At 45.0% G+C, this 18,728-nt stretch overlaps 1 protein-coding gene across 9 annotated transcripts in view; it reads left to right on the plus strand.

Moving 5' to 3' along the window:
* Positions 1-18,728, plus strand: part of LOC138924625 (splicing factor, proline- and glutamine-rich-like) — a 61,507-nt gene that overhangs the window by 11,649 nt on the left and 31,130 nt on the right. For 2 of the 9 annotated variants that reach the window (XR_011439628.1, XR_011439627.1), the window contains exons 4-5: positions 1,128-1,390; positions 2,095-2,237. The gene's annotated coding sequence lies outside the window, so the exon portion shown is untranslated. Of the gene's footprint in view, positions 1-73; positions 255-809; positions 1,023-1,127; positions 1,391-2,094; positions 2,238-2,942; positions 3,283-3,521; positions 4,551-18,728 lie in introns of those variants that run through there. The other 7 variants (XR_011439630.1, XR_011439629.1, XR_011439632.1 and 4 more) reach the window with 6 other exon arrangements.

Genomic DNA, 18,728 nt, shown 5'->3' on the forward strand with positions numbered 1-18,728 from the left:
CATCCTCATCTCTCCAGTCACTGTTCAGCTAATACGTTTTCCTTCTTTTGGTAAGAGTCCTGCTTTCCCATAGGAACTGGAATCTGGGAAAAAGGAAAACAGTACTAGAAGCAGAACAAGAGCGTGGGATCACTCCTGGGTGGTACTGTCACCTCATTTGGACAGTTCACTGCCTAGATGTGCTGAGTGTGCAAATTCTGTCTCGTTGACTCATCCAGTGTTTCTCTGAATAGAAGCAAATATCTGGGCACCAGGTATGACTTGTTTTGTGGCCCCAGCCAGTAAGTCAGCCCTTTTGAGCCACCACCTCTCCCTTGGTTAGAAGCTCTTTGGCAATGGGTTCATGGAAAACATCCCAGAATGGGAGCTACATGCTGAATTCCCTAGTACTGGCTTTGCCATCGATTGTGTGATTCATCCTCTCTGATGTTCAAGCTGTGAGAAGCAAATTTGAAATGCTGGATGTGCTATATTAAATATATCAATAAGAGCAGAAGTTAAACCTTGCAAGCTGTAGGGTTTGCTTCCTCTATAAGCCTGGCTATCTCTATGGGAACTGAAGGTTGCTTCTTTAGGCCTGTAGTTGGGGAGCTAGAGCAGAGTGGAGATACGGTGGCGGAGTGAGGATGAGCCGTCTTGCACCTAATTTTTCCTCCCCTCTAAGTCTGAATACTGGCAGTGGTGAGGCAGGTGGTTCTAAGGGCTCCTTTCACTTTACCGTTCATGATGACCCCACACCGCCTTTACCTCCCTGCCACCTTTCCCTCCTTCCTTGGATGCTTCAATCTCTTTGATGTTTTTCTTACCAGACGTTACTCCACTTAGCCATTAAACAGCTTTAACTTTGATGACGCGGATATGGATGAGCACAAGGATCCACTTGGTCCCTTTGGTCACTTTTGCTTCAGTGAACTCAGTGGGATGTCCAAGAAGAAACCCTTGTGTTAGGAAGAGTTCTAAGAAGGTTCCAAAGATCCCTTCTTTTGCTAGTCACACCCTTGTATAAACTGCTCCCCTTGAGTGTAAGCTGGACCTCATGATTTGCTTCTGACTAATAGGATAAGGGAAAGGTGATGGGATATCATTTCCCTCATTAGTTTACAAGATTGTGACTTGTGTCTTGCTAGCAGACTCTCTCCTGGCTTTGATGAAGCAAGCTGCCATGTTGGAGAGGCCTACATGACAAGGAACTGAAGGTTGCCTCCAGCCAACAGCCATCCAGGAATTGAGGCTCTCAGTCCAACAGGCCTTGAGGAACTGCATCCAGCCAGCAGCTATAGAAGTGAGCGAAGAAGCATGTATTTCCCCAGTCAAGCCTTCAGATGAGACCCCAGCCCCAGCTGACACCTTAGTTGCAGCCTTGTGAGAGACCTTGGAGCAGAGAAGCCAGGTAGGCGTTGCCTAGATTCCTCACCAACAGAAACTATGAATTAATAAGTACTTGGTTTTTTAAGCCACTAACTTTTGGGGTATTTGTTATATAGTAACTAACCCACCCCTAAATTACTGTAACCTTGGTGTAAGATGTAGCATGGCTGGGAAGGCAGGCAGCAGATGAGAGGACAACCTCCTTGACAACATTCCTGGAGATACTGTCTTCAATCTCGAAGACTATCCCCAATTCTCTTAGCTGCAGTGGTATCATTGTGCTCCCCCCAGCCCTGATTGGTCTCCAGGAGGTGAGGCCTAGGTAAGGTAGTGCTGGGTGGAGTGGATGGCCAGGATGTGGGGTGTTAATCTGTCTGGAAGGGACATTGTGAGCTCGAAGTGACCCTCAGGGATCATGAGGAGTGATGATAAGGTCATTCTTCCCCTCCTCATTTTTTCCTTCCTTTTCCACTCACTCCACCATTCCTTTTTCCCTACTTGTCTCCTTTTGCCCCAAATTCTGGGTGGCTGCCCGACGACCATTCCTACAAATGATAGCCAGGTGATCTCTTGGTCTTGCAATAATTCTACCAAGCTGGGCATCCTGAGGCAGTTTCCCTCGGGAGCGGCTCTTCCCATTCCTTGAGGTGTCCTCACATGCAGGGAGACCTCATTGTTGAGCTCAGAATGTGCCTTCCAGACAGATTAACACCCCACATATAACAGATTCTTCAGCGGGACCCACCCAGTTCCTGGACCCTGCCCTGGCCACGCCAGTGTCCACAATCGCAAAACCCATCCATACGCACACCTGCACTGACTGCTCACCTGTGAGATACTCAGGAATCAGCAACTTTTTCTAAATGAAGGTAAGTTACCGTTTTCAGGAAAATATTCCTATCTCTGGTCCTTTTCAGAGCTGCAAGTTCTCTCCTCCCTTCTGCTCCAGGAAGGGTAGAGGAAGGGGAAGGGTGGACTGCTCCCCATTTTCGTTAGGGTCAGCTGAGGCGTGGGGACGTGGCCCACCACCCAGACTTCCTGAGGGAGAGAAAGGCTCTTAGGAGCAGGTGACATTCATTCCTCACCAAGAGATCCAAGAGCAACATTTCCCCCTGCCACTCACCTCAGGGCCTAAACACCCCCACACTTCCAATTCCAAAACTTTCTGAGGCAACAAGGGGAAATTCTGGCTGTATCCTTCCAGAGGAACGCATCCCACCCTGCAGCTGTGTATAGTTCAGGATAGTGAGGGAGCAGATGGAAAGACAAGTTGAGCCAAGTTCTGGACTTGAAGGGTTTCTCTCATTTTGAAAAGGCCCGGAAGTTTTTAGAGTAAACTTTTTGTACTTTTTATGAAAAAGTAAAGTGTTTTAAGTACAGGACATCTGAATAAGGTCAAATACAGGACCCAAGATAAAACTGAGAAAGCCACTGTCAGGCCCCCTACAAGGGACTGGTCATCTTGCAGAAACCAAAAGAGCTGACTTCCCTCCTTCCTTTCCCTGAGCATAAGCACTGGGAACCCCAAATCCACTCCCCCAAAGCACCACACAGAGAACACTACTCTCTCCTAGCAGAAACATTTATTGAGGACGATCAGTATCCTTGGTTGTGCTAACCATGGTTCTCATCAGAGGATGTGTTCTCGTGAAAACTGCAATGCTTTCTCAACAAGGACTGAATGATTTCTTTGGGGACATTTTTCCTCCCTGGAAGTGTTGGAGAAGCATTTCCTGTTTGAATAGAAGAGTCAGATCTCTGAACACAGTGCTTTCATTAGAGGTGAGGGTGGCCGGAGGGACGTGGCATACATCATGCATGCAGTTGGGTCTTGGATGGGTCACAGACTCCCTGTAGGGTGGGGAAGGGGGTTGACTCTGGCATAAATGCTGGTCCTTGAAGGCCACAACTTTCCAGGGCTGTCTGATCCTGTCTCTTTTCTGTCTAACCCTTGTACGAAAACTCTTGTCAGGAGGGACAGCATCTTGGCTGCAGGATGTGGTCCTTGCCGATTCCCCTGGCTGTGGGTCAGAGAGAGCCCCGCAGTTGGAGGGATGCCCCTCATCAGGCTCTACCTGGGCCTGCAGTTCCCCCTTCTGCTGACTTAACTCTGCAGCCTCAGGTTCGTATCTCCATGCCAGTTTCTCCTCTAGGATCTTCCCGATGGCTGCCATGAGCTCATGAGCTTCAGGAGGCCCACAGCTCACGAGAGCTGCACTTGGAGCTGGGTCTCGGAGCGGTGCAAAGGTTGACGTGAACTTGGCTTTTTGCTGGGGACTTTCCTGCCCTGTGATTTTTTTCTTGGAATTAATCCACTGAAAAAACTGCCTCATTTTTTTTCTGAAGTAACTTTCAGGAGGAAACTGTTCACTCTGTGACAGATATGGGGAAGTGCCCTCTAATTCTCTGTCCTCAATAGAGTGGCTCTTCTTTCTGGCTTTAGACGTCCCAACTCCTGAATCCTCGCTTCCACATTCTCCTGCTCTGGAGTCCAGAGGTCTCACTCTCTTTGCAGCTGGTGGGAAATTCCTATCCTGGCATTTTCATGAGACATACTTAGAGGCCCAGGGTTCCCGCTAATCTCCATTGTCCTCCAAGTGGACTTGCAGCACCTGGGAAGCTCCCATGTCTCCACTGGAGACGCTCTGGGACTGAGTCAGTGAGGAGTCGAAGGCAAGCTATCTGAAGTAAGGGATATGTCAGCAGGAGAGCCTTTAGGCTGGCTATGTTCCTTGCTCTTCAATTGAAACTTCAACTCGGTAGGGAGCTGTTTTTTAATGTCTGATGGTTTGGAATCTTGGGGAACTGGTATTTTTGGTGAGGGACATTCACTGGTCAGGGTAGTTTCTACTTTGCTCACATTGATATTTACCATTTGGGAGCTTCCCAACTTGTTGGTTGTCAAGATGTCACAAGATTGTGATGTAAGAACGCACAGCTCCTCAGCCTTGAATATCTCCCTGAAGTTCATGGTGGACGTGGAAAAATGTTTTCAATTCTTCTCCACTATCTTTTGGCCCTGAATCATGTCCTCTCTATCACTGGAACTCACATTCTCATCCCTTGGCACATGTCCAGCCCCAGCTTGCCTTGTGGGCACCTCTCAGCTGCATCTGTTATTGTCTAGTGCAGTCTTACTGTGACTCACTTTGTCTATAAAGCTGTGTGTGAGGATCTCTGAAGTCTGTCTGCCATGCTCGATTGCCTGGATGTCCTTGGCAAGCTCCCGGTCGATATCAGAGTGGGATGGTTTTAGGGACCCCTGTCCTTCGTTGCCCATAGATGAGGTAGCAGGGAGTGGAAGATCCAGGATGGGGACTGAATTCGTTGTTTTCACCTTATTTCCCTGAAAACTTTTAGAGCTTCCCTCAGGGGGCTTGGAAACCTCAGCTTTGGAATCCACCCCAGAAATATAGGTGGCTGAGGAGAGAAAGTCAAATTGGGGAAGAGGCCATGTTTTGGCTTCTCTCAACTTATAGGATTTTATGGATTCAAGAACTTTGAGGGGTAGGCCCCACCTCTGACTCACACGAAACCTTATAATATGGGCTTCTAGCACCTGTCGGGTGTTGGGATCCAGAAAAGAAAGCTCTGAAGTGGTCATCTGGGGGTGGACCCCACCTACTGTTATGTTTTTCAAATTTCTGTTTTCCATATTGTTCTGGGAACTCCCAGAAGGAGGGGATGGGTTGTCCTCAGCCAGCCATGAATGACACACCCCAAGGGGGCTCCTCCCCGCAGTGATCTGCCAAAACTTCTGGCTTAGATGTAATCTAAGAATGGTTTTCATTTCATTCTGGTCTGTGTCCTTCCTTGAGACATTTAAGAGTTCATTCCCTGAGTAATTCCTTGAGTGACACACACAGCTACTTTTTGTCTCTGAGGCAGCCCTCAGACTCTTTAGTAGGTAGCATTCTGAGACCCTTGGAGGACTATCTTCTGGGCTCTTCTCTAGGATATATCCAAGATTCCTCTTCATGTCCTGCCTTAGTTGAAACTTTGTTGAGATCGTCTCATGGAAGCTTCCTGGGAAACTCAATTCAGTCTCTGCTCGATCCTTGCTACTCTGGCCCTGAAGCTGACGGAGCTGTGAGTGAGCATGTCTGCCTTTTTGCTGAGATGTTTCTGTGCATTTACACAGAGACTCTAGATTCCTACTGGCATAGAGGCAGCAGTGTGAGAATAGCCTCCTTGGAATGTGGAGCTCCATTTTATCCTGGGGTTCACTGGTGATATGAAAATGGCCAGGAAGGACAGAGACTGGTACATAGGCATGGGAGGACTGGCTGACCAAAGGAGGGGTGAGAGCTTGAGGACAAGTGGCTTCTTGAGATTTTTGGAATGCAGGGACTAAACCCCACAGACTTTCTTGTTGCTTCTGCAACATGTGCCATTTCAGGTGTTGATTTTCAGTTGAGATATGAGAGTCTGACTCAATCTGGGATCTATGGAAAGACACTCCATGGTCCCTAATCTGGGATGGAGAAGAAGATGGTAGGATTGAGAGTGGGGATTGAAGGTGGGCATGGGGCTGGACCTGAGTGAAAGGTGGGGGCTGGGATTGCGGGTTGGTCTGAGAGAAGGGTTGCGGATGTACATCGGGGAGGGGAGGAGGGTGAGAATGGGGAAGTGGTGGAGATTCTTGATCCCACATCTTGACTGCAGAAGCATTACAGATTCCATTGAATAAAACAAAATGAGACCCTAGTGGGGCACTACTACTAGAAACCAGGAGAGTGGCCAGCAGGGACTCACTGTGCAGAGAGGGAAGACCCCAAAAGAGCTGGGTATATTTCTGCTGCAAGTTTTCTCCCAAAGTCTTGACATACAGTAGCTGTTGACAAATGCTCAGCTGCTCTGGTTTGCCTGTGATGTCCCAGCCAGTTTAGGGGGCTGTGGTGTCTTGTACATCAAGTGGCTGCAATGAATTCCCTGAAGACATCCGTTGGTTTTCTGAGCACATTTGTTTTGAAAATAGTCCTTCCTCCTTTTCTTTCTTCTCTAATATCTGGAAATCCATTCTCTTTTTTATTTGTCTTGCCAAGAATGCCTGGCCGTTAAGGCCAAGGAAAGAATGGCTGCTGGCCTCCATGTGATTGGTAGCAGAGTCTCCCCAGAGACAGGTCTCTGGTAGACGGAGGGAAACTTGCTCTCGTTGAAAATCAGAGTGTGATAATGTGGGGAGGAACATGTTCTTGGCAGGAGCCTGACAACAAGAGAATTCTGAAATTGACAGACTTGAATGGTCAGTGCCTCTGACTGTTGGGACATAAGTGGACAACCCACCAGGGCTATCTGGAGATGAGTTCTCTGGAACAGACTTCAATAAGATGGAAACCGATTTAGATTGAGTCACAGTTAAAGGGTGGTCTGTCGGTGGTGAGACAGACAGGCTTGGTGGTGCGTGATGACAAGCCAGTGAATCATTGGGATTCATTATCTGGGACAAATTTGGTAAGGGGTTAATATCTTGGGAAAGGGTGCGGTCAAGAGAGAAGATCGTATTCAGAGACAGAGTGGCCTCTGGTTGGAGAATAGGACCCGTTGCCTGGGTGTCATGTGGTGGCAGAGGGGGAAGGGGAAGGGTTTGGGGTGGGGAACGGTCTACTGGGAAGTTGGACTCCAAGGGAGGAAAAGGCTCTGGTGGCATAGAGTGACCCGGTGGTGAGGGTGAAAGAAAGTCAGCTAAGGGTGTCATTGGGTTAGGTGAGAGAACGGAGCGGTGCGGTGGGGAAGGGTCAGGTGGAGGGGATGGTGTTAGGTCTCCTGGAGGGACTTCTGAGAAGGCAGAGGACAGAGTGAATGATGACTCACTCCCAGAAGCTGTGGAAGCAGAGAGGACACAGAGGCAGTATCATCTTCCAGGTCCTCCAGGAACAGCAGCCGATTGACCTCCATGGTTGTGTTATTACACACCTCACAGGAGGGGTCTGGACATAGCAGTTGACGAAAGCAGGTGGTATCGTGATACTGGCCCCGGGGATTGAAGGAGACAGGATATACATAGCTGCAGCCAGGACCAGAACAAATATATGGGGCCCTGGTCTGACAGAGGTAGGGGCACCCATTGCATACTGTCCTTTCACATCCCCCCACTTCCTTGAGCTCACAATCTATGTTGTATCCTTCTCCCTAAGACTTAGACAATCTGGATTTCAAAATCTGAGGATTTTCCCTCCCTTATCAATCTCACGTTTCACTGAGGCCCTAGAAATTCTTAGACCCTGCTAAGAAGCGGGATACAGGAAAGAAGGATTGTATTTAGTCACCTTTGCAGCAGAGAAAGCACCTCCCTTGCCTCCTCTGCTTCACTCTGGCAAGCTCTCCAACCTGGGAAACCAGGAAAGTGATGAAGACAGAAGCAAAGAGATATTTTAGGAGGCAGAGTAGAATGTCCTATATGGTACCCTTGGTAGATTGGACTTGGAGAGCTCCAAGAATTGGGATTCAAGATCACACGGTTAATGATAATAATAAAGCTCACGTATGTATGTTGCTTTATCATTCACAATGGGCTTTCATTCATATATGTATGTCATCCTATGTGAGGCTCAAAACCACCATGTGAGGAACATAGGTCACTGGTTACTTCAAGGAAGAATCTGATCATCCAGGAAGTCAAAGTACTTTCACAAGGTCAGGAGACAGAAGTTCTGACTCTTGACATCTCATACGGCCACTTAAGTGGGAAACGCCCATTGCCCAGGTCCATCACTGCTTCATGCCCAGATGTGGGCAGAGCAGGAATCTGAGAAATGTTTCAGATTCTGACTGCTTTCCCATGAGCCTCTCCTCTGAGGGCTCTGTTTTCTGAGAGGGACTGTATCTAGTGACTGACATCCTCAGAGACCATGGACCTGGGACCTTATGGAAAGGACAGGAAGGGTCACCCTTGGAGAGCGCAGGTGGGATAGGTAGAACCTTACCACTTGGTGTTCCACCTTTTCTTCTCCTCTTGGCTCTGCCCTGACACTGAGAACAAAAAGAAAAGAATGAGGGGCTGGGACTCATTGGTCTCACTTCTCTGTTTAGGAAAGTCAGATATTTGTTATCCAAGAATAATATGACTCTCTATTTTAATTCCTATAATTTTGCATTCCTTCCTTTTATTAATTTTTAAAGGTGATAAAATACTTTCAGTTTTTCCTGCTTTGAAAACCTCGAAGGAGGATTTTTGGCTAGAGTCCACACTTGATGTTCTCAGTCAGAAGTCCTCTGCTCAAGGAGGGCATAGACTCTGAGGCCCACAGTCACATCTGTGCTTCCTCAGATAGGCCCCTGTATCCTGGGACAGAGCTCTTGCTCCAGCATCTGCTCGGAGACTCAGCTCTGTTCTCCTGATCTGCCCAACACGAAGGAAGGCTTGGCAAGTGGCACCTGACGTGGCAAGATGACTCATGATCAAGTGCTGGGAACGGTGTTCTCCTACACAGATCTGAAACGCTAAATAACTGAATCAAGGCCTACAGAATCACTGTTTGGGATTTTATTTGGGAACCTACCAGCACACCCAGATAGTCTGTGAGCTTTAAATGGAATCCTTAGTCCTCCCTGAAGCCCTAGTTCTGCCTGTTCTCTTCCCCTAAGGGAGCAATGGTCTGTCCTCTCCTCAGACTTCCCATTTTAGGTGTCTCTCTGGCCCAGCCAAACTCATTTAAAAATGTGAGAAAGGGAACAGGAAAGTAAAGAATTATTCTTTGAGGAGTGACTTTTGGTTCCAGCTCCAACACTTAAAGATATTGGGAGTCTTTACTACGGTCCTTAGGAGAAGCAAAAGCTGAGCAAACTGAAAATCAATGGCTTTTCTTGAAGTCACCAGAGAATTGAGGTTGCAGGGCAAACTACTACCCAAAATCTTCAGAGAGGGTGAATGCAGAGAATCACAGTTAAGATCAGCTTACCTGGAGCAGAAGCCACTAGAGCCATAAACTGGTAGAAACACGTAAAAGACACTGACAAACTGCTGAGGATGCATGTGGGCTAGCATGAAAGTGAGAAACTCCTGGAGGACCCTTTAAGGGGAGGCCCTACCTACTCGTGAGTTTTACTTCCAGGAACCCTACTAAGTTCTCACAGTGAAGAACCATGAAGAAACTCTGATGTTTCTGGCACGGGAGGGTGGGGGAGAAAGGTTACCATTTTGAAAGGATTTTGAAATATCCCCTGAGTGTGCTCCGTAGTAGAAGCCTCCTCAGCAGGGGAAAAGAGTACCAAGCCTTATCCCACGTGGGTGAAGGGCAATTACCCAACTGCAGCCCCCTGTAGCCTTCCTGTCTCATCTAAAGAGTTCAAAGAAAAGGAAAAAAAAGCTTAGAAACACTTGTGAAGGTCACAACCCAGGGACACAGGCCCACTAAAAGATTTAATTATATCCCCTCCCTTAACACCTTCCCACCATGTCCCCAGGGCTGCAGTATAGTGATGGGATCATAGCTGAAAGAGTTGCAAGGCATAGGCTCTGTTTAAGGAGGAGATTTAGGGGAACCTAAAGACACAAGAAACACAAAAACAAGGACACTAGAGGAAATTGAAGCCTCTGACATGCACAGCTACGGTAAATATTAAACACAGCCCAACACCTAGCCAGATGAGCATAAAACTTCACACTAAAGGTTTATTTATTTCAGTTCCTATTTCCTAATACAGCATGTCTGGCTTTCAACCAAAAATTACAAGGCATGCTAAAAGGCAAGAAAAAACAGTCTAAACAGACAAAGCAAGCATCAGATCCACATTCACATTGACACAGGTTTTGGAAGTATCACACATAGAATCCAAAATAACCATGATTAGTATGTTAAGGGCTCTGATGGAAAAAATAGATGGCACACAAGAACAGATGAGGAATGTCAACAGACAGAGGGAAATTCTAAGAAAGAATCAAAAAGGAATGTTAGAAACCAAAAACACTACAAGAAATGGAGAAGGCCTGTGATTGGCTCATCTGTAGATTGCATACGGCCAAGGAAGGAATATGTGAGTTTGAATATATGTCAATAGAAACTTTGCAAACTGAAATGCACAGAGAAAAAGAAAACAAATTTTAAAGCCCAGACTATCCAAGAACTGTGAGACAGTTTCAAAATATGTAGCATGTGTAATTGGCATACCAGAAGGAGAAAAGAGAAAGAACAGAGTAGAAAAATATTTGAAGTAATAATGGCCAAGGATGTTCCAAAATTAATGACAGGTTAACCATAGATTGTAGAAGCTCAGAAAAGACCCCAACAAGATAAATACTAAAAAAGTCTATACTTGGACATGATGCGGGATCGGTGAGCCGAGGAGTCGAAAGAAAGATTTCTTAGACTCTCAAGATCTGGCAGTAGTGCTCCTTTATTTAGAAAATAGTGTGGAATAGCATGGGGACAGGACTCATGGGCAGTCAGAGCTTCTGCTGCTGCCGCTGCTGCTGCCCCCGCTGGCATGGGGACAGGATCCATGGGCAGGCAGAGCTGGTGCGTGGGGACAGGACCCACGGGCAGTCAGAGCTCCTGCTGCTGCTGCCCCAAGTTGAGGGTTAGGGCTAAATTTAAGGCATAGGTATGTGAGTTATCTCTTTACAAGACAAAGAATATGTAAAAAAGTTACAATGGTAGATAAGAATCAAACCGGATTGAGTAAATGGCAGAAGTCACCGCTTGAATTTTATCCTCGGCTAAAGACAAAGGAGGATTTGTGGGGGGGAGGGTCAGTTACATGAGGTTGCCAGACAGTAACCAACTTAAGTTCTTGCCTCTGGCATTGACCAAGAGCCTCTAGAGATAAGACCATCCCCCCCCCCTTCCTGGCACAGAGAGGGAGGCATGGAGATTTCCTTTACAAATGCAATTGTCTCTGATCAAAGGGCAAACAAATTCCACTCCTTGGAGCCTGCTTCTTATCTGTAGTTTTAAAAGTAACCAGCCTAAAAATCCTCATCATAAACTGTTTTAAAATTAAGCAGCCTAAAAATCCCCATCAGGACATATCGTCTTCAAACTGTAGGAAACCAAAAGATAAATCTTGAAAGAATCCAGAGGAAAATAAACACCCTACATCTAGAGGAACAAGGATGAGAATTGTGGGATTCTCATTATAAACCATGCAAGCAAGAAGAGAGTGGAGTGAAATATTTAAAGTGTTGAAAGAAGAAAAAACACCACCCACCTTGAATTTTATATCTAGTGAGATTATCATTCAAAAGTGAAGGAGAAATAAAACCTTTCTCAGACAAACAAAAACTGAGGGAATTCATCAGCAGCAGACCTGCTCTGCAATAAATATTTTTTAAAAGTTCCTCAGGGAGAAGGAAAATGATAACTTGGATCTTCATTAAAAAGAGGAAGAGAAGGAATAAATCAAGGTAAAATGAAACTTTTATTTTTCTTATTCTCAATTGAGCTAATAATAATAGTGACAATGTATTGGGTGATTATAGTATATGGATAAGTGAAAGGAATGAAAACAATGTGACAGAGGACTTACATTACTTATAAACGTATATTACAAACTCTACAGCAACCACTGAAATTCTTTTTAAAGAACAATTGATATAGTAAGAGATGAGAGAAAATGGAATCATAGAAAATGCTTGTCTAAAACCAGAAAACGCAGAAAAAGAGAAGAAAAAAGAATAGATATAATGAATAGTAAACAGTTATAGACATTGTAGGTATGAGTCCTACCGTATTTTTTAAAAAATCGCTAAATATAAATCGTGTAAATTCACCAATTAAAAAACAGAGACTGTCAGTGGATAAAAAAACAAGACCCAATTAAATGTTGTATACAAAATGCCCACTTTAAAAATAAAGATACAGATAGATTACAAATAAAGACAGAGAAAAATGTACCCTGCTAACACTAACCAAAAGAAAACAGGAGTAACTATATTAATTTCAGACAAAGCAGACTTCAGAAGAAGGAAAACTATCAGGGATAAAGAGGGGTATTACATAACCATAAAGGGTCCATGCTCCAACAAGACACACAGTCCTCAACATGTATACATCGAACAACATAGTGTCAAAATATGAGGCAAAAACTGGTAGAACTGCAAAGAGAAATAGTTGAATCTATTGTTATGTTTGGAGATTTCACCCTCTCTCTCAGAAATGGACAGATTCAGCAGGCAGAAAATCAGTATAGATGCAGTTGACCTGAACAGCACCATCAGTCAACGTGATCTAATTGACATTTTGTAGAGTACTTCATCCGATAATACACATTCTTCTCAAACTCTCATGGAACATTCACCAAGATAGACCACGTTCTTGGCCACAAAACACACTTTAACAAAAGTAAATAGAGATTGGACAAAGTATGTTTTCAGACCATAATGGAATTAAACTAGGAATCAATTGCAGAAGGATAGCTGGAAATCCTAAAATGTTTGGAGATTAAACAACACGCTACTAAACACATTGGTCAAGGAAGAAGTCTCAAAGTATTTTAAACTAAATGAAAATTAAAATAGAACTTATTAAAATTTATAAGGTATAGCAAAAGCAGTACTTAGGGGGAAATTGATAGCATTGAATGCATCTATTTGAAAAGAAAGATTTGATATTTCTGAGGGACCTGATTTACTTACCTGATTGATGTCTCTCTCTTTCCGAAATATTGGGAAACATGGACTCCTCTTTAGGTAGCAGAGTGACAGAAGAAGGAGCCCCACCCCACACAGGAAGGCAGGGATGGGAATACCTAGGAGCTCAAGCTGGAGCTCAGCCGTGGTGCATTAACATTCCTCAGACAAAGAGGGTGATCTGCATCACCAGAAGTGCACTGCCACCTCAGGCAGCTGGGCGTTAAGAGTGCACATTCTAGACTAGAGTTCCAGGCCCGCATCACAGAGCTTTAGCATAGACACCAAAGGTTCTTGATGGTCGGGGAGGGGAAAACACAGAAGTGATGAACCCACAACCCTTCCCCCACCATCCAGGCCAGCAAATCAGTCCACCCCTCTGAGGCCCTTTAGATCCTTCCAACTTACCTTCCAACTCCACATATTCACCATGGCATATATTTCACCTTGGTGAAATTTTCTATTTATTCTGTTACCCAGCTGTTACCTAAGAGCCTTTTATTGCTTGGTGATCTCCTTTTGGACCCCCACCTCATCTTTGAAAGTCGGTCCTGTGCCCAGGGATTTACATCCCCAAGATCTACTCGGCCTTCAACTAAAACTTCCCCTCATACATAATGTGTTTTTACCTGTATGAAACCAGAAATACACTCAGCAGCAGCCCCACCTCCCGTTATCTCCTCAAAAGAATCCACTATCACCAAAAAGCATGAGAGAACAGAGTAGCCTGTATCAACCAACAGAAAGCATGAGAAAGAGGGCCACAAGGGCGTGGCACATCCGTGGACCCAGGGCAAACAACTTGAAAATGTTTGGTAGTTCTTCTTTTCCCCGAATCCCTCTTAGGCTAGTCAGCCTCTAAAGGTTCTCAAATCTGGCCCCTTCCACCCATACGGTGTCTCACCCTGCTGCTCCCTCTTTTTCTCTGCCAAATCCCCTCCTCCCAGCAAAATTTTAAACTTTTCCATTATTTTACAGAGCAATTGTGCTGGACCATGACCTGCAGGGTCAATCTCATCTTGATTTAGGACTAGGCTTCTCTTTAGCATAACTTCTAGTGAGCACAGTTGTAATCATATTTGACAGTACCTTTAGATTTTTTTTGAATCACACCTATGGTTACTTCTTCCATGAAAGGTTTTATGATTTTTTTCCCCATCTACTTTCTATCTTTTCCCCAAAATTCCCATTGACATCTCTGTACCTTTTTAAACAATAATGTCATTTTTGTTGATGGTGTATATATATTTATTTCATCTCCCCCCACGCTAGCTAGTCATTTAATAGGTATAACTTTTACAGCTTCATTGTTTAGTGCTAAACTGCTGGAATGAAGCCCTGTGTCATGTCCTCCCTTTGCCTGCCCGCATTCCCTCGCTGAGTCTGATGAATCTATCTTGGCCGCAGACACCCAATCCTTTCCCTCCCATGTGAGAGGGTTTACCAGTAATGACAGCTCCTTTCTTTCCCTGTCTTCTCCCTCATCCACAGCTTCACCATCGTCTCTACCCAAAAGGAAGGTACACTTCAAGCCCACCCCTCTCATGTACCCTCCCTCGACTGCAGGAGGTCTCTGTTCAGACAAATCCCTCTATGTATCTTTGCTTCTCTGGCATTGTTTTTTTTATAGCAAGTCTGGTCCTGACTGCCCCTAAGGTCCCCAGGACTCATGATTGTAAAATCATCCTTTAAAGTCTGAGCAAGATAAGCTCCACCAACAATAGTTTCAGGTGGGGCCGGCCCCGTGGTCGAGTGGTTAAGTTTGCACACTCCGCTTTGGTGGCCCAGCATTTCGCCGGTTTGGATCCCGGGCGCGAACATGGCACATTCATGGACATCCGTGTGTGTGTGTGTGTGTGTGTGTGCTGATATAGAGAGAAAGGGGAGGGAGGGAGCGGAGACAGAGACAAAATGGAGAGATATCGAAAATGGGTCAAAATACTAACGGGTACACCTGGATAAGGGGGGGAAGGTTGTTTACCATCCATGCAACTTTTCCACAAGTTTATCTTTAAATAAATACATTTTAAAAATGGACTGTTGGCTGTTGTCCCAAATTTTGCCTAACCTTTGAAATTTCTGGCTTTTATTCCCGCACCTGCCATCGCTAGCCTACCCAGACCCCAGAAGTGTGCAATGGTGACTTTAAAACAGTTGTCGCAGGTTCTGTCCCAGGCAAGAAACCCTGGATCCTCTTTGCACATTTAAAGTGTGCTAACATTTCAACAGGGTTTCACAAAATACTGGAAAAGAGCATCCCCCCCAAAATTTTTTTTAAAAAAATTATACATAATATAAAACAAGAACCAAAGGAAAGAACAAAATATTCAACATGTGTACAGCATGAAACCCCTAATTTCTTCCTTATCTGGTGCCACTGGGTCGTCCATCTTCTGGGGTTTTGTGGTGTGAGTTGGTTTGCCGGCACTTCCTCTGCTCTGCTAGTCAGTTACCACTCCTGCACCGGATTTCCGTCTTCAAAAATTGTGTTGACATCTTTTGTCATATCTTCTCCCCTTCTTGTCATCCTCAAGGGCCTTGTTCTTTTTAAATCCTTTACTTGTTTTAGCAGCTTTATTGAAATATAGTTCACATACTATACAACTTACCCATTTCAAGTGTATAATTCCATGATTTTTAGTGTATTCACAGGTGGGTAACCATCACCACAGTCAATTTTAAAGCATTTTCATGACTTCAAAAAGAAACTTCATAACCTTTAGCTGTCATGCCCCTGTCCTCTCATCCCCCCAGCCCTAAGCAACCACTAGTCTACTTCCTCTCGCTCTAGATTTCCCTGTTCTGGACATTTCGTATGAATGGAATCATATGAGGTTATTTGTGACTGGCCTCTTTCACTTCTGCATAATGTTGTCAGGGTTTGTGCATATTGTAGCATGTATCAGAACTTTTTATTGCCAAAAAATATTACATTGTGTGGATATACCGTAATTTATTTACCCATTCGTCAGTTGATGGACGTTTAGGTTGTTTCCGTCTTTTGACCGTTATGAATAATACTGCTATGGACATTTGTGTACAAGTTCTTGTGTGGACATATGTTTTCATTTCTCTTGAGTGTCTAGCTAGAAGTGGAATTTCTAGGTAATGTGGTAATTCTGTGTTTAACTTTTGAGGAACTGCCAGACGGTTTTCCAAAACAGCTGCACCATTTTTCATACCCACCAGCAGCATAAAAGGGTTTCCGTTTCTCGGCCTTCTAACACTTGCTATTATCTAACTTTTTGATTCTAGCCATCCTGTGTGTGAAGTGCTATCTCACCATGGTTTTGATTTGCATTTCCCTGGTGACTAATGATGTGGAGCATCTTTTCATGTAATATTTTACTTTTGGGGAAGGAGAGGAGATAAAAAAGTGTTTGATCTCCTGTGTTTAACTCATCATACAGTAGCTCGTTTTGAATGTATTACAGGAAAGAAACTTTCTTCTAAATATTTGAAAACACTTGCATGGTGATGTGAAGTCCTTATCACATGTACAGTTTTCTCCTTCTGTGCTCTCTACGTGCTGCAGTCACTGTGTGACTGAAGGACTGCAACACCGTGCACTGCATTTGCTTAGGAAGATTCCTTTCTGCGTGGGGTGGAGGGAGGAGTTAACTCAGTGACTTCTCAGGCTTGACTACAGGGCTGAGCAGAACTGATGGCCAGAGCATCTGAAGCTCAGTGCGTTTCCTCCCCATGGCTCTGTCCATCTGTTTTGGGTCAGTGAGCTCCACAGGTAGTAAATGTCAAAGAAACGTGAGAGCTGTGACATGGGCACAAAGCATACACCTGAGAGACGGATGGCAGGATGTTCCCATGGGCTTTTGCCCCTTAACCGTAGTGTAGGAGACGGGCCGTATCACACGTGCCAGATGATAACTGTGAAAGTGGGGTAAGGGGTACATGGGAAGTTCCACTGCTCTCGTGCATGTTTAAAGATTTCTGTAATAGAAGCTTAAAATAATGAAAGAAGCTGGGTGCCTCCTAAAGAGAGGGAGGGGACGAGAGGATACCTGGCAAGGGGGCTCAGTCCGTCAAGACGAGGGTTTAGCTCTCTCAATAAGGACATTTCAGGAAGTGTAATCATTGAGGTTAGGAAGGAAACCTCTTTTCATATAACAGGAAAGAAGGAAAGGAGGAACGGGAAAAGGTTTTTGTGAAGCTTTATTGATGGAAAGTTCCTGTCTCATGACTTCTAGTTCCTCTGTGATCAGTGGTCCAGCACATCTACTGAGCAAATGGAGACAGCCTAAATTTGAGGAAAGTGAAGGAGATTTGAAATAAATTTGAGTGTCCCTGGAGAGAGAATGGAATAAGGAAACAGCGACCTAAGCTCCATTTGTCTTGTTCTCATGTTAGTAAGCATGGGATAATTCTTTGTGGAATGAGTGAGTGATTCCCAGCTAGTGCTGGGGCTGAATTTACTGTGGCATCGGTAGACTCCATTGTGAGATTTAATCCAATAGTGATCAATTAGTTATAGGAAGGCATTTCTGGGAAAGGCAGAGAGATGGGATTTTGCCAGACAGGCAGGATTAAAAGGGATTGGATGGGGCCCATTAGTAGCGGAGCTTTTTAAATGTTGGTTAGCTGACAGACCATCGAGTCTACCCCGGAGAGGGAGGAAATGTAAACAAGAGCTTGACCGACAGACAAGGAGCAAGTGGAAAAATGAAGGGCCTGGAGTTGAAAAGTTAACAAGGGGCATATGAATCAGAAGAATGAGAGACGAGGCCAAGGGGTGGAATGTCCGACTGTAATAATCTGGATGGCTGAAGTCTTCCTGGTGATAAGCTCTGGAGTGTGGCAGTAACTACACTGGAATGGAAGGAAAGGACCCTAAGATGAGATGATGCAGAAACTGAGAGGCTGGTCTTTGGCTGGTCTATCCACATCGATGGTAGAGCCCTCCATGGCCTCCTCACCTCTTCAAGTCTCCTGCCCTGGGCCCCATCCCCCTCCCAGGACCTCCACAGAATCTGCATTCTTTCTTTGACCTCAAGTTTCAGACATTGTGGGTTCAATGGCATAACTCTGGACGAGAAGATACAAGTGTGGAGTGAGAGAGGCTGTAGTGGACACCGGTTTTGTTTTTGGTTTTTGTTTTAACACCTAGCATTCACAAGCCTTTCTGGGAAAACTACCTCCAGTGCCCTCTGGGATACTCACCCCATTTGTGTAGTGTGTGTGTGTGTGTGCGCGCGTGCGTGTTCGGTTTTGTTACAATAGTTACCATTATACTTGTATCTTTTCTAATGTCCTCAAATTCCTTTCCCTTACTCGGAGTCTTATTTCGTTTGTCACCTATATCTTGACCCCCTCTTATTACTTATAGAACAATCATTTTATTCTATTTTTCCCTTTTTCTCCTCCCTTCCATTTTTAAAATCACGTTGTTTTTAGAAAACAAAATTGGTATTTTATTTTTCCACCCTTGTAGCCATCTTTATTTTACTTAGACGTCTACAACTTAATGTATTTAACGCTCACCATCATAATGCTTTTTGAATTTTGCCCCAGTTGACACTCAGCCAATTTTTGAGTCCCAGTCTGTCTAAGTGGAGTTGCCTTTCCTCCAAACCCCTATTGTAAGGGTGGGTATGTGTGCAGTCCATGGTGAGACCCCCATATATCTGTAACCTGGTGCATAGTCTGGGACTCACCTCTGGTTCATGAGCTGCAGGTGTTCTGGGGGAGACCAGCCATGGCTCCACCAAGGCCGTGAATATCAGAGGCGGCACTTCCATCCCGATAGGTGAACTGTACACACTAAGGGCAAGATCTT

This window comes from Equus caballus, chromosome 6, assembly GCF_041296265.1.
Source record: "Equus caballus isolate H_3958 breed thoroughbred chromosome 6, TB-T2T, whole genome shotgun sequence".
Classification (NCBI taxonomy): Eukaryota; Metazoa; Chordata; class Mammalia; order Perissodactyla; family Equidae; genus Equus; species Equus caballus.